This window comes from Ambystoma mexicanum, chromosome 8 (assembly GCF_040938575.1).
Source record: "Ambystoma mexicanum isolate Mex_15411 chromosome 8, UKY_AmexF1_1, whole genome shotgun sequence".
NCBI classification, from domain to species: Eukaryota; Metazoa; Chordata; class Amphibia; order Caudata; family Ambystomatidae; genus Ambystoma; species Ambystoma mexicanum.
In genome coordinates this window covers 948,834,465-948,849,207 of record NC_090929.1, presented here as the reverse complement: position 1 = coordinate 948,849,207, position 14,743 = coordinate 948,834,465, and the positions used below count along the sequence as shown (strand labels likewise).

Sequence of the window (14,743 nt, the reverse complement as noted above, 5' to 3'; positions counted from 1 at the left end):
GTTTATTTATTGCAGTTTTATAAAGTGCTGCAAAGTGCCAATTTCCGAGCACGTTTGCGCAAAGAGCAGGGCGGCAGCCTATCTGACAAATTCCCAGAAAACAAGAGGCCTGATTTACAAAGCGTTTTTCAAAGGGGTTTTCCTGTTGAGAAACACATTTGGAAATCGGGCCCCAGGCCTTCAAGGTGTGTGTGTCTGACAAGAGTCAGAGGGCCAGTGGGTGGGAGTGTGTCGTAGAGGGAGCTGTGTGTTGAGGAGATGTGTCGGAGAACAGTCTGTGAGGTTCCAGGTGATAAGGGTAGGGAGGAGGGAGGAGAAAGGTGAAAGAGGGGTGGGATTAAGGGGCCTCTGGTTTGGGCCTGATTATCTCGAGGTTCAGCTCCTGATCAGCCAAAGACCCCTCTGAGGAGCTTCGTTTTCAGCATCTTTCGGAAGGAGAGGTCCCTCGGGTGATTTCTCAGCGTGTATTGAGTGCGCCACACCGCGTGGCTCCCTGCCCTCCAGTAACCAGCATTGACTCATAATCCTTCAGTATACAGTGATATTAACGAATTCAGAATAACGAATCGGTTTTTAACCGATTTTTTAATAACAAAAAAAATCGAATTTTTGGCTAAAAGTATGTATGTGGATGGGGTAACGGATTAAAAAGGGGGAGGGGTTTAGGGTGGCGGGCAACGATTAAAAAGGGAGAGGGGCTTCGGGTGGGGCAATAACGCTAGGGAAACAGGGGGCTTGGGGAGGACCCGCCAAATTGAAAAACGAAATATAATGCGATATTTTTTCGTTATTTTTAATTCACTAAACAAGTTTTCGTTATTTTTGGATTCGTTGTTATCACATGGAAACATCTCCTGGGAACCATTAAAGGCAACAGCCACAAGTAAGTGCAGTTCTCTTTTGGCCTCACACGTGTTTGATGTATTCACGCAGGCCTGCTGCTGTGATCCGTCGCTCCTATGCTGGGGGTGCCCCGCTTTACATCCATGTGGATGGCAGGTCGGACCAGATTTTTAGCGTGTACTCACGGGTGCCAAACTGATTGCATTAATGCTGGCCAGATGGGGTTTATCTTTTCTCCGTCCTGTGTCATTTGAAAATATAGGAATTCTGTCCACCATTTTATTTTTGGGAAAACCCCATCTTCTCTAGGGATTAAGTCAAGCACCCTGGTGTTTGGTGCTCTCTTCAAAGAACCAGATCCCAACCCTGATCCAGGAAGTGTTGCAACAGCTTCTCCCGCTGCTTTCTAAAAAAAGGACCCTGCATTAGTAGAGGACTCCCAGGCAAAAAATGCACACTTTGATCACTATAATGACTCGGACTTGACGTCAAGTTTGTAGTGATATTAACTGGCCATTGATGGTAGCAGATGCAAAATGGTGCAAGTAAGTGGCCATCGAATAGCAGTTCCTGGCTAACAGAACTTCAGTGAAGGTCACGCATAGTGCTTATATATTAAGTGGCTGAAGGCAGACCTAGTTAAGACATTTTCATTACCCCAGTAGCATGTTTTCTGCTCCAATTAAGTCATTAACTCTGAGAAGATTGCTTTGAAAAAAAAACCTGGTAGGCAGTTCGAGTGCACAGTTTGATGATCAGACTTGATTAAAGTGAGCTCAAAGACTTCCCAAGAGGAGGTGTTTTGGTCGGGGAGGGGCGGGAACTGGACAGGAATGGCCATAGGGATTAGCACGTGTGAACCTGTGGAAGCAGCACCACCACAGAGTAAAGTATTTTGATAATACAATGTTACATCCTAGTATTTGGAACAGACGGCTGACCACTGCCACGAACAGTGAGAAACTCAAAAGACCAATGGATAAATACTCTTTGGTGCTGCCTGCCCGCTTTCTGACACAACCATTACACTACATCCTACTAAGAAGGGGGTGCCTTGTGATTCAGAACACCACCGATTACAAAGGAGAATCCGACACACAGTTGAACATCTATCTCAAATTGGCTTCAGATCCCATACATGACATACAGAAGAACTTAAATACTATTTGGAAAACAGCTGAAGAGAGAGAGTGCATAAACAATGAAACAAGAACATTTCTTTTTTATTTATTTATTTATTTTGTTTGGCTGAAAAATTCAACCTTTCAAAATGTATGATTACATATAAATAATACAAAGATTCACATCATAGACATTTCATAATTAACAATATATAAAATTCATGAATGGATAGGGATATATACAATTTTCATTAATTATTGAACTATATGTCTGAACAATGATTCATTAAAAAAGATGCAGGACACAAAATGTGCAAGATATATACAGTTTTCACAAAATCAAATTATTTGAACCTACAATCATCCATAAATCATTTAAATGAATAAGAATCTCATAGTAAAATAATCATGCCATATTCACAACACGAAGAGGAATTTATCTCGGAATGCTAACACTCATTTCAAGATTATTGGTAAGTCTCTTGGTAAGATAGTTTTTATAAATTTAGTTAAAGCAATATGTATCACCATTCGGGAGCTAGTGATTAGAGCATTCCATATTCTTTATAATAAATCACCAAGAACTCCACATTTCTTTTTATTTACCAAGATACATAAAGATCCAAGAACAACGCCTGGCAGACCTATCATCTCAGTAGTAGATGGTATCTTGCAACCACTCACGAAATATATTGATTTCCTTCTTCAATCGTTGATTCAAAGTACTTCTACCTACATTAAAGACACTACCCACTTTCTGGGGGCATTACATTGATGACATTTCTGGGGTATGGAGAGGTACCAAAGATACACTTGAAGATTTTTGGGGACACCTTAACCAAATACATACACAGATCCAATTCACTATTACCATAGCCAATCTCAGTGATAATTGTCTGGATGTATATGCAGGGCTCAAGTCGAGAATACACGCGGGGGGACAGAGTCCACCCACTTTATTCAGAGGGTGGACTCAGTCCCCCACCCAGCAAAAATGAGAAACCTTGAATGTCCTCTTTGAATTTATCAATTAAAGCCGTGCTCGGCAGTCGGCAGATTTGTAGGCCTTACACATCACCACTGCACTTTATAACCTGGTGAAAAATAACAAACAAATAAAGGTGAAATGTCCCATTTCGGTACTGCAAGTTCCAGGGAAAACATTTGTATTGGTTATTGGAGTTTAAAATCTGCATACCTTTTAAAGTTTTCAAAAACACTATTACAAGAAAATGTCCTCTCTTGGTTTTGTGTATGTGTTGATTTTATGAAAGGCAAATGCCATTCGTCCTGTGCAATTTGCGTGGTTCTCCAAAGCCAATTTACTGAAATGTACATTTTTCACCTTGATATTCTAATTTCTGGCGACGTCATATCCCCTTGCGTTTGTTGATGAGTCTCCCCACTTTAATTTTTAGGACTTGACCCCTGTGTATATGTGACACCATGCCGGAATCAGTTCTTACTAATGTGTTTTGGAAAACTACAGACAGAAATAACTTAGTCGATAGGCTCAGCTTCCTTCCTTCAGCTACTTAGAGGAGCCTACCTTTTAGTCAGCTTTTAAGAGTAAAACAGATTATAAGTGACACCAACGAAAAGTCAAACACAAATGTTAAATGTTAAAGGTATTTGTACTGCGCACCTTCACCAACGGATTTGGTCCCCAGGCGCTCTGGCGGATCTGTAAACAACAAGGTGGGATGGGTTAGTAAGGTGAAGACGGAGTAGGATAGTTAGAGGAGTGGTGTTCTGTTGGCAGCTTCAACTCGGTATACACCGGGTGCTGAGCTTTGGTGCGAGCAATGGATCAGTGTCAGTCCACGTGTGCTTTTGGTGCGGCTTATGTGTTGTTGCAGTGTTGTGATGTGCTTGCAGCTTGTTATGCGAGAGATGGTTGTGTGAGTTTTTTGAGTGAGATAAGTATGCAGAGAGTTTGAGCTTACATTGGTTAGTGGGTTGTCTGACCTTTAACATGCTAACATTCACAGTTCTGTCTAAGTGTAGCACTTGCTGTCCTTCATAATTCCGTCTAAGTGTGAATTGGAAAAGGGCCCGAAAAGGGTCGGGGGGCACTACAGCTCACCTGGGAACGCCGCGTTCGAAATGGTGTTGTCCCACGGTGCAGCTGACTGCTGCAAACACTGCTGGACCTGGAGGACCAATCACGGGTGGGGAAAGGACCAGGAGGCGGGCGGAGGGAGGGAAAGAGGAAGAGGGGGTAGGGAAACAGAGGCTGCACGCGGGCCGATGGGCACATGGAGACACGGCCCAGGAATGGAAATGGGCCCGAAAAGGGTTGGGGGGCACTACAGCTCACCTGGGAGTGCTGCGTTCGAAATGGCATTGTCCCACGGTGCAGCTGACTCCTGCAAACACTGCTGGCCCTGGAGGACCAATCACGGGTGGGGAAAGGACCAGGAGGCGGACAGAGAGAGGGAAAGAGGAAGAGGGGGTGGGGAAACAGAGGCTGCACGCGGGCCGATGGGCACATGGAGACACGGCCCAGGAATGGAAATGGGCCCGAAAAGGGTCAGGGGGCACTACAGCTCACCTGGGAGTGCTGCGTTCGAAATGGCATTGTCCCACGGTGCAGCTGACTCCTGCAAACACTGCTGGCCCTGGAGGACCAATCACGGGTGGGGAAAGGACCAGGAGGTGGACGGAGGGAGGGGAAGAGGAAGGGGGGTTAGGGAAAGAGAGGCTGCACGCGGGCCGATGGGCACATGGAGATATGGCCCAGGAATGGTAATGGGCCCGAAAAGGGTCGGGGGCACTACAGCTCACCTTGGAATGCCGCGTTCGAAAAGGCGCTGTCCCACGGTGCAGCTGACTCCTGCAAACACTGCTGGCCCTGGAGGACCAATCACAGGTAGGGAAAGGACCAGGAGGCGGGCGGAGGGAGGGTAAGAGGAAGGGGGGGTAGGGAAACAGAGGCTGCACGTGGGCCGAATGGCACATGGATACACGGCCCAGGAATGGAAATGGGCCCGAAAAGGGTCGGGGGCACTACAGCTCACCTCGGAACGCCGCATTCGAAATGGCATTGTCCCACGGTGCAGCTGACTCCTGCAAACTCTGCTTGCCCTGGAGGACCAATCACGTGTGGGGAAAGGACCAGGAGGCTGGCGGAGGGAGGGGAAGAGGAAGGGGGGTAGGGCAACAGAAGCTGCACACGGGCCGATAAGCACATGGAGACACAGCCCAGGAATGGAAATGGGCCCGAAAAAGGGTCAGGGGGCACTACAGCTCACCTGGGAACGCTGCGTTCGAAATGCAACAAATGGGTGAAGTACTTGATAGGTACTCAGCTAGAGGTTACCACCAAGAGGTATTAAATGCAGTCTTGAAACACACAGCGGAAAGGGGCAGATACACTTTACTAGGGGTTTCCCCTAAGAGAATGACATCTCCAGTAGTCTTTCTTTCCAAATATTCTGTACAAAGCAATAGAATCCAGAAAGCAGTGTTGAAACATTGGGAAATATTAAATAGGGACCTCAAGTTAGGTAAGCTCTTTAAAGAACCACCCTTGTTTGCTTATCAATGCAGTAAGAATGTATGGGACCTGTTAGCAAGGCCACACCCAAAATCACACACATCATATGCAAAGAGATAATTTGACAGGCACACTTCCATGCTTTAATTGCTTTAATTGTAATAACGTGACAAGAGGCAATGTGGTTTTTCACCCTAGAACTGGAAAGAAGGCTTACTTGAAATGTTCTGCGACCTGTGATTCTAAGAACATGATCCATAGTATTAAATGCACATGTGACATCTACTATGTTTGGTATACCACAAGAAAAGCAAAGACAAGATAGAACAATCATCGTTCGAATTGTTAAAACCAACAACCTGAGATCACTGGTGGCAAGGCACTTCAATGAGAAACGTCACAACATTTCAAAAATGAGATTCCATGTTCTTAAAACAGTGGGAGTAAAAGGAAGTGTTGCAGATACAGAACGTTTGGTAAAACAAAAAGAAGCTTGGTGGATAGCTATGTTTAACTCCATACAACCATGGGACATGAATGAAGAACAAGATTTGCTACATACGAAGATGAGGAGTTGTGAACACTGTGGATTACTACCTTACCTTATAAAAAATTGTTGAGACAGTAAGGTGTTCTTTGTGGACGTATTGTTTGTAACAAATCATGAAACAAACGTGATAACTATTTCTTATATAGATGTTAATTGTATGGGCATTGTTATCCATGGAAATCAAAGGTCTGCTAGAACATATCATGCAGGATGTGGCCATTTCTATTAACAACAACATATAGACGTGTATTTTATATGACTATATTGATGCTTGTCATAGATAGCACATAATCCATCAAAGCATAGATGTACTGGTATCATATGATTTCATATCAAGCCACTATTCACAGTTCTATTCATTGGGTTTACTGTTTCACAGAGCATTCCATTCTCACAGTCGCTCCCCGGTATCATTGCCACGGGCTGCTCTCCTTCACTACGGTTATCTATAATGCGACTGTATTTTTTTGGGTTATTTTCATGTCATTATTTCTTCTGTTTTTATTCCATCCCACCTTCATATCATTTCTCTTAGGGCCTCATTAAAAGAGTACTGGTATCCTGGCGGTAATACTATCACAATACCGGCAAATGGTAACACTTGGTCGGGTGGAATTACCACTGGATTACAAGTGTGAGTAAGGGTGGTAAATCCCCATTCCATGGAGTTCCATAAGACTCCATGGGGATATGCCAGTATTACCGGCACCGGTATTACCAGTGCTGACAATACCAGCTATTTCTTTGCCGGTAGGGTGCCTGAATTACCTCTAGTTCTTTGTTGGAGGTAATATCTTGCCACCCCACCGGTAAACTTGTACTTTGCCTGTGTGGAAACGTGGCAGTATACGGAAATACGAGCACATCAATTCCCCACCGGTAAAGTCGTAATTAGCGTCATGTTTTATTGAGCCTGCTTTTTCTTTACCTTTGTGCTTCGTGCACAGTGTCCATTGCACGTAATTGAGGCATCTGATGTCACCACGCTGCCGTGATGACATCACATGCATGCACAATGTTCATTTCCTAGATATGTGGCACTAGTAACCCTTCAACTTTTTTATCCGGTTTCGGAAGGTCTTCTCGACCCCTGTTTAAGCCATCATACATTTTTTTCTTTCTCTATGATTTTGGTTTTATTTGAGATACGGTGGACCCAGTTTTAGACTTTGTTGTTTATATGAGATTGTTGACTTTCAATCTAACTGCAGGTACTTTACAACTTAAAAAGTCAAATGCTCACCTTCAGGTATGGGCAATTCTTTTTTTCGAACAAACGCACATTAGTGGTATAAACGTTTGCTCTCAGGGCTGTATGATATGGTATGATGTGGCATTCATAACGCACCTGGACACAAGTGTTTCTAGGTGCGACAAGACAAGGAGGAGGAAACAAATGGAGGACCAAATAACAATCTTACTAGGCCTCGTATCATTCAGATCGCACAAATGTGGGGAAGAGGGAAAGGGAGAAGTGCCAGAGGGGAGGGGAAGGGGAAAGTGCAGTTAACTCACAAGTGCAATCAGTGGGTGGGTCATAAGCGAAGAGAGAAGAGACTGTAGGGTGTAGATACAGACCCTTAACTTCTGGGGCACCCGGAGGCAGTGCGAGGGCAACTGGACATGCAGGAGCCTGGGCCCAAGTTCAGAGGGTGACCAGGTGACTAGTGCACAGAGCAGTCAGGTGCGTCAGCAGGGGAGAGGAAGAGAGAAAGCGGAAGCGAAAAGGCTGTAGACAATTTAACTTTGCAAGGTGCCAGAGACTAGCTAATTTAGTAACACCTCTTTTCATAATTAGGTTTTTTACGCACAAGGTTCCGATACCTTTACTTTGTAAGGTGCCAGATATTATTTGGTACAGCAAAATCTTTTATCCAACAAAAGTGCTAATTTTCACAATTGTCTGAGTTATTCCACAATCATTATAATTCTTCCAGGAGGGGATGTTTTTTAGATACTTGCGCTGTGCAGGATGATTTAAACATATGGGTAAACCAGTGTTTACTACAATATTACATGCATCCCAAATTATATGGTGAACTAATTGTGAATCTAATACATTTTTTCTTTTTTCTTATTTTCTTTGTGTCTTTTTCCTGTTTATTTTTTTGTGCTGCTAAACATCTGGTATGCAATTTTTTGGGGATTACATGTTATGCTTTTCAATATCTATGCTAGATATGCTCCCTGATGAAGGATGTGTAGTCTGAAATGCATTGGATATCATTTATCCTGCCTCTGCATAAAAGACAATAATTGAGCACGATGAAAGCAGACTGATGTTTTTCTCTAATATCTTATTTGAGGTTTATTTCAATATATTGTAAGTTGAAGCATTATTGGGCAAGGGGACAGGCTGCATCATAGAATATTTACCCATTGGTCTTTGGTGTTCCTTATAGGGATTTAGGAAGGGCCATGGGCAGTCAATTGGTGGACAAATAACCAAATAACACCGACAAGCTTTGCGTCCCTCCTCATATGACATTTCTCCCCAGCTGTACTATAAAATAATAACTTTGGCTGATTGGTGGCGCAAGCGCCACCTAATAGCTCAAACTACAAAAGCAGTCAGGCTTGTGGACAGACCCACCAAATCAGACTGTCCCTGCAATGGCTGGCAGAATTCAATTCAGGGCAAAGTGGCTAGCCGTAAAGCCCTGCATAGGAAGCACACGGACTAGATAATCGAAGGAATCGTTGGACACGTCCCCGGCTGAGCTAGGACTCTTCCTGGGCTCCTTTTGGAAAAGCATCTTAAGTGTGCAGGTTCCTCCCTGTGGAAGCGTCACCTCGCAGCTCCCTGGCCTGGTGGTCCTCTTGGCCTGAGCATTATCCAGTGAAACTGTAGCAGAGACATTAAACATAGGACTGCATTTGCCTACTTTCAGGTCTTGCATCAGATCACACGGCTGTTGCACAGGCAAGGAGGACTGCGCTTGCTTAGATGGCAGCAATGAGTAGCGACTCTTAGCAAGCGTCAGACCGGGGCATAACATTGGCTCAGGCACTGGCTTCAGTAGTTATGTTATTTGGCATTTATATAGCAGTCTATATATCATTGGTATGACCTCAAAGCGCTGGTAGGTTGAACACCCTCGGGGACCGTAGTCCAAATGGGGAGTATTTTGGTAAAATGTGCTGCAAATTGTGCATTTTTAAAGAATACTTGTTCAGTAACACTGGTCAAACCTTCCAGATGCGCAGTGAAGTAACTCATCAGACTGGCCCACTTTGGCCAAAAACCAGACCGACTTTGATTAAAAAGACTGGCACACGCTACCATGTGCCTGTCCTATAGGCCAGCCTGCGCCTGCTCTCAGCCTCCCACGTCCCCCACGTCCCTCACGGGCACACAGTGACACTCCAGCCCACCTCATGAATTTTCCATGAGTGGATCTGCACGAGTGCGCTCACCCTTTTGTATGTTTAATTGTTTCCTGAGCTTAGCCGCCAGCTGATTTGTATGGACTTCCCTTTGCTTCAGACCATACTTGCATTGGTCAGGTGCCTTCGCTGCAGCATTGGCTGGGACTGGCTACTGTGGCTCTTAAAGCAAGCATGTTAAATATTTCGAAAAACGAATCCACTAACCTAGCCCTTGCTTGGCACTTCTATGAGACAACACAACTACTTAGAGACTCTAAATAGTTATGCTATTTTAGGTTTTGCTAGGTTGTAATAGCGCCACTACTGTCATTTTCATGGTCTCTTGGCGCTATTGGTCACAGAAAAGAAGACATACCGGGATCCCCGGGGCAGTCATCCTTTCTGTTGTCTGTCAGTTTTGATCTTATCTTAGCACTGTCATTTATGCAACCCCTTTAATGCTGAGCTCTATGCAAGTGTGTGCAAATAGTACGAGCACTCCTGTCCTTAGCACTTAAGGTTTAGGGGTTTAGTAAGGTATGGGATAAACAGGTGAGCATATCGTATTCTTCAAACAACATGGCAGGCCTTTCTTTTTAAAGGACAAGTTAAACATTGAACAGAGGACCTTGCAGAAGTGATGTGTCACTGGCGCAGAAGGAGAAGGGACCCACATGGTCTTGGAAGCCAGAAGACTAAGCTGTAGAGTGAGCCTAACAAAGGAATCGTCCACAGAAAAACCTGTCCTGGGAGGATAGCTCAGTGGCAACGTTCTCGCCTTGGAAACAAGACGACACGAAGCAACTCAGGTTCTATCCCCGGGGCCGCGCTTAGAAACCTCCAGGTATTAAGCACCTTATAAATACGCAACTAAGAGACATATTCCTGTAACAGCGCCTCAATGCCCCCGGGCTGTGTGAGCGCTTTAAAAATGCAAATAAATAAGAACCTGTGTTTTTTCATTAAAAAGCAACAACTTGAACTATAATGGCTATGGGCTGAGGTGGCAAGGGAAGACTTGCCCCTTTCCTGCCAATCACTGAGTAGTATGCTAGATGCTACAAAGTCATTGGGCCAAGCCAGAAGGACCAACTCTATGCAAATGAGTCTGACCCCGCCCGCTTGTCAGGCGTGGACTGCTAGGCCATGCCCTACCTAGAAACATCAAGCCAGCCACGGTCTGTTTTTCTTTTCTTTTATTCACTGATCCCCAGAGCATAACATAACAGGTGTATTTGTCAAGCGCATGCTCTCCCCAAAGGGGCATCTTGTCGCTAATAACAGATGTTTATTGTTACCCAACTTAATGGTACTCATTTTATTGACCTCAGAAGGATGAAAGGCTGGAATTCGAACCTGTGACCATGAGGTCAAACACAGGATCCTGTAGTGGATGCATTAGTCCACTGAGCCACAGACCCTAGTACCTGTGTACCTGGGGGCCCTGACTCAGAGAAGCATGATATCCACTCTACTTTGCAATCAGATGTTGTCTGGAGAGTATGCGAGAGCAGCCAAATCCTTATGTGTGCCGCCATTTTAAACTAAGCAAGGGCTGTTAATGTTTTGGCCCCATTTTGCAAGTAGATACACGCACACCCACAGATTTCATCTATAAATTGCTAGCCAAATTAACCAACAAAGTCACGAATCAATTTCAACTTGTCCAAAACTGAGCACCCAGCCAGACTAACATTAAACACAAAGGAACATGAGTAAATATCACCTCCAGACTGTGGTGTCCCCTCACTTGCTCGCAATTGATGGAACAGAGCTCTTCCGTGATTATCAGTATAAAATATATCACAGCGCCCACAATATTTTAATTCGTATGCCTGTTGGATTTATCAATGGTTCGTGGTCTCCTTTTACTTGCCCCTGGCTGTGGTTCATTCCCCCTTCCTTCTTTCGTCTCTTTTCCCCTTGAAATGGTAATTGCCCCCCTCCCCCTCCCTTGTTCTTCCTATAGCTCTTCCTGGTTGGAAGTGGCCTGCTCACAATGTAGCGCTGCATACATATATATAAATATCGGTCACATTGTTAAAACTGATGTTGGCCAAAATTCCTAGGCTTGCGAAAAGTGTCGCGGGCGTAGGACCAATTGGCCGTTGTGAGGAAGAAAAAAACAAGGGAGATTTTGAAACCGCGCATAGCCTCGACCCTCCGTAACAAAACAAAAAAACATCAACATGTTTAAGGCCCTGATTCAAGGAATTGTTTGCACTGTGCTATGTGACTTTCCAACAAACGCCCGGATTCATGGGACAGTGCAAAGTGTCTTTTTTCGCAGTGCAAAGATACTTTGCACAGCAAAAAAATACCCTTTGCACTGCTCGATGGAGCAGTGCAAAATGTATTTTTGCAGTAATGCAAAGTGACTTTGCACGGCAAAAAGACATTTTGCACTGTTCCATGAATCAGGGTGAAGCGGTGCAAAGTTTATTTTTGCAGTAGTGCAAAGTGACTTTGCACTGTTCCATGAATCAGGGTGAAGAAGTGCAAAGTTTATTTTTGCAGTAGTGCAAAGTGACTTTGCACGGCAAAAAGACACTTTGCACTGTTCCATGAATCAGGGTGAAGCAGTGCAAAGTTTATTTTTGCAGTAGAGCAAAGTGACTTTGCACGGCAAAAAGACACTTTGCATTGTTCCATAAATCCGGGTGGAGCAGTGCAAAGTGTATTTTTGAAGTAGTGCAAAGTGACTTTGCACTGTTCCATGAATCAGGGTGGAATCAGGGTGTATGTTGGCAGTGCAAAGTCACTTTGCACTGTGCAAAAAAATCCATGAATCAGGCCCTAAGTGACGAGCAAGAAAAGTGACTTCCACTGGATGCGAAGCCCAAGCAGCCACAACTCTCCACTTGCCCAGTTCACGCATTAGTGAGTGAGTCCTGTTTTTTTAACGCATTTAATGCATTCTGGTATGGCAGCTTTGATTCATAGCAGAATACAAAGAAAACAAACCAGAGCTTAGGGCTGTATCTCATTGCACTCATGACGAGCAATTTTGCGCCAGGAAATTAAAGCATCGATATTTGCACAGATGAACAAGTACAAAATGTCGTTCTTGCACTTATGTCGGTGAAAATTGAAGTTCTACATTGCCCGTCAGCCAGGCTAAATTGGCCCGTCACTCTTGCATTTTGTGTGATCAAAGCCTTTATGGGGGAATTAACGCACAGAATGGGGACACTTGAGAGCTCTGCTCGCTTGTGTCTGTGTATGTGTAAATCTATTGTTTTCAGGGTGTATTTAAGCGCTTTCTGATTTTTCCATTTTCTGGTCTGGTCTTTCCACCATATAAAATGTTCACGAACAAAAACTGTAAAGCACGGGTTGTAAAATTCGGTATCCAGTCATTATACCGAAAAAATTCAGAGTGGTAAGTTTCACCGAGGTACAAAATACCGAAAAAATATCGAAAATGTTAAATAATTAGTGGGGTAAGGGATTAAAGTGGGTGAGGATCAGTGGTCGAAGTGAGCGGGAGCGGTCAGGAGCGGCGCTTCTATACTTTTTAAAATTACCTTGTAAAGCTCCTATACTTTTATTTTAAAAAGAAACCGTTCCGGAATGGTTTTGTTTTAAAATAAAAGTGTAGGAAGAAATTGAAACCTTGACTTTCTGTGCACTGCACTGAACGTTCCCTTAAACAGAAGGTGCGAGTGTTTGGGGGGTGTATTGTGTGTGGGAAGGATAGTGGCAATAGGGTTTGTGGGGAGCAGGGGCAGGCCAGCAGGGAGCATAGTTCCACTACTTCTTTTCGTACACTTCGACCCCAGGTGAGGATGGGGTTAAAGTGGTAGGACAACAGGGGGCTGGGGGACAAATATAAAAAAAACCTTTATTTTTTCGGTATTTTGTGGCTCTGAAACTTACCACTCTGAATTTTACTTCGGCAAAATGACATATAAGCGAAGATTCTAGAACTAGAACACTCCCCCACCTGAGTGCATTTGAATCCTGGCCTGGACAGAGTCGGATACTTTTGTAAAGGCACTCTCTTCGCCTGAATATAAAAGAGGATTTATGTGTGCTCTCGCCGCGCTTTCTACAGATTGCTGCTCTGTCCTTTTCATTCAGGGCCAACTTTCCATGTTTGCTTTCCATGAAAGCAAACTCAAAGCGATAATCAGACAATGGAGACCTATTGTGGCCGGGCAGGGGAGTGACGGGAGGAATAATTCACTGGTGAAATTCTGACCTCTGGTGGCCACAAAACGCAAATACTAGTTTGCAAAAGCTAACATCTGACAGCAACAAAGTTCTAATGTAACATCGACATCATTTGAAAAAATACTATACGACCATGCGTTTAAATGTTTCTCATGCTACTTCTCACGTTTCTCCACAGCACAAAACGTCCAAAACTGGGGAAAAGCACCCGCTGAAAAATTACAGTCCTCTTCAACCGTTGTGGAACGAGGACGCCCCCGCGCACCTACCAGTGGGCCTCCTTATTTTGCTCTAGCAGAAACACAATAATGGAAGCTGAAATGTGATTAATGGAGCAGGAGCTACCGTTGGAAGCCTTACCAATGTCTAGAGATCGAGATGAAAAATAAAAATGCAAAGAATCCTAATAAAATGCTCCATTGTGGCTACTAGCTTTATTTTTATTTTAAAGTAAATGAAGGTTTTACTCCAAGTAAACAAAACATCCCTGTTATTTTTCTCCTATCAGATGGACAAAACGGAAGGCTCCCACCATGCTGCTTTTTCTACAGTCAGAGCAGGACATCTGTTCATGAGCATTTGGACGTCGGCCGTTTGGGCGCAGTGTGTTTGCCGCACTTGTCCTTTTGACGCACCGTGTTGGGCGCGGTCAGCAGGACACAGGGACCTAACAGTGCTGTATGTTCCTTTGAGTTCACTGTCATCCGTGTTCAGTTGAAGTGCAACGTCATTTACTGAGCGTGCCGTATACTCCTTAAATCAACTGTCATTCTAACCACTAAGGGCATGATTCATGGAATGTTCAGCACGGTGCAAAGTGACTTTGCACTGCCAGCAAAAAGCCCTGATTCACAGAGTGGTTGAAAGTGTATTTTTGCAGTGCAAAGTGACTGCGCACCAGTGCAAAGTCACGTTACACTGCAAAAATGCAAGTTGCACCGCCCTGTGAATCAGGGTGTTTGCTGGCAGTGCAAAGTCACTTTGCACCGTGCTAAAAATTGCGTGAATCAGGACCTAAATGTAATAGTGTTTCAGGTGACCGTATATTTGAGGAATCACACGGTGCTGACCCTGCGCCCTGTCGGCCACAGCAAACAGGGTGCATGAACAGGACGCGTGCAGTAAATGCGCCACCCGAAAGGACCGGTGCCCGAACACTTGCAGCGAAAAAAGGGTGCACAGTGC

General features: G+C 44.4%; 1 protein-coding gene and 1 long non-coding RNA gene across 2 annotated transcripts in view; one reads left to right on the top strand and one right to left on the bottom strand.

The window, feature by feature from the left end:
- The window catches only part of LOC138473697 (uncharacterized), a 61,965-nt gene extending 47,995 nt beyond the window's left edge, over positions 1–13,970 (top strand). The window contains exon 2 of the long non-coding RNA XR_011268860.1: positions 13,737–13,970. This is a non-coding gene — a long non-coding RNA (uncharacterized lncRNA). The remainder of the gene's footprint in view (positions 1–13,736) is intronic.
- Positions 1–14,743, bottom strand: part of SLC2A1 (solute carrier family 2 member 1) — a 1,088,583-nt gene that overhangs the window by 969,526 nt on the left and 104,314 nt on the right. The gene's annotated exons all lie outside the window — the stretch shown is intronic.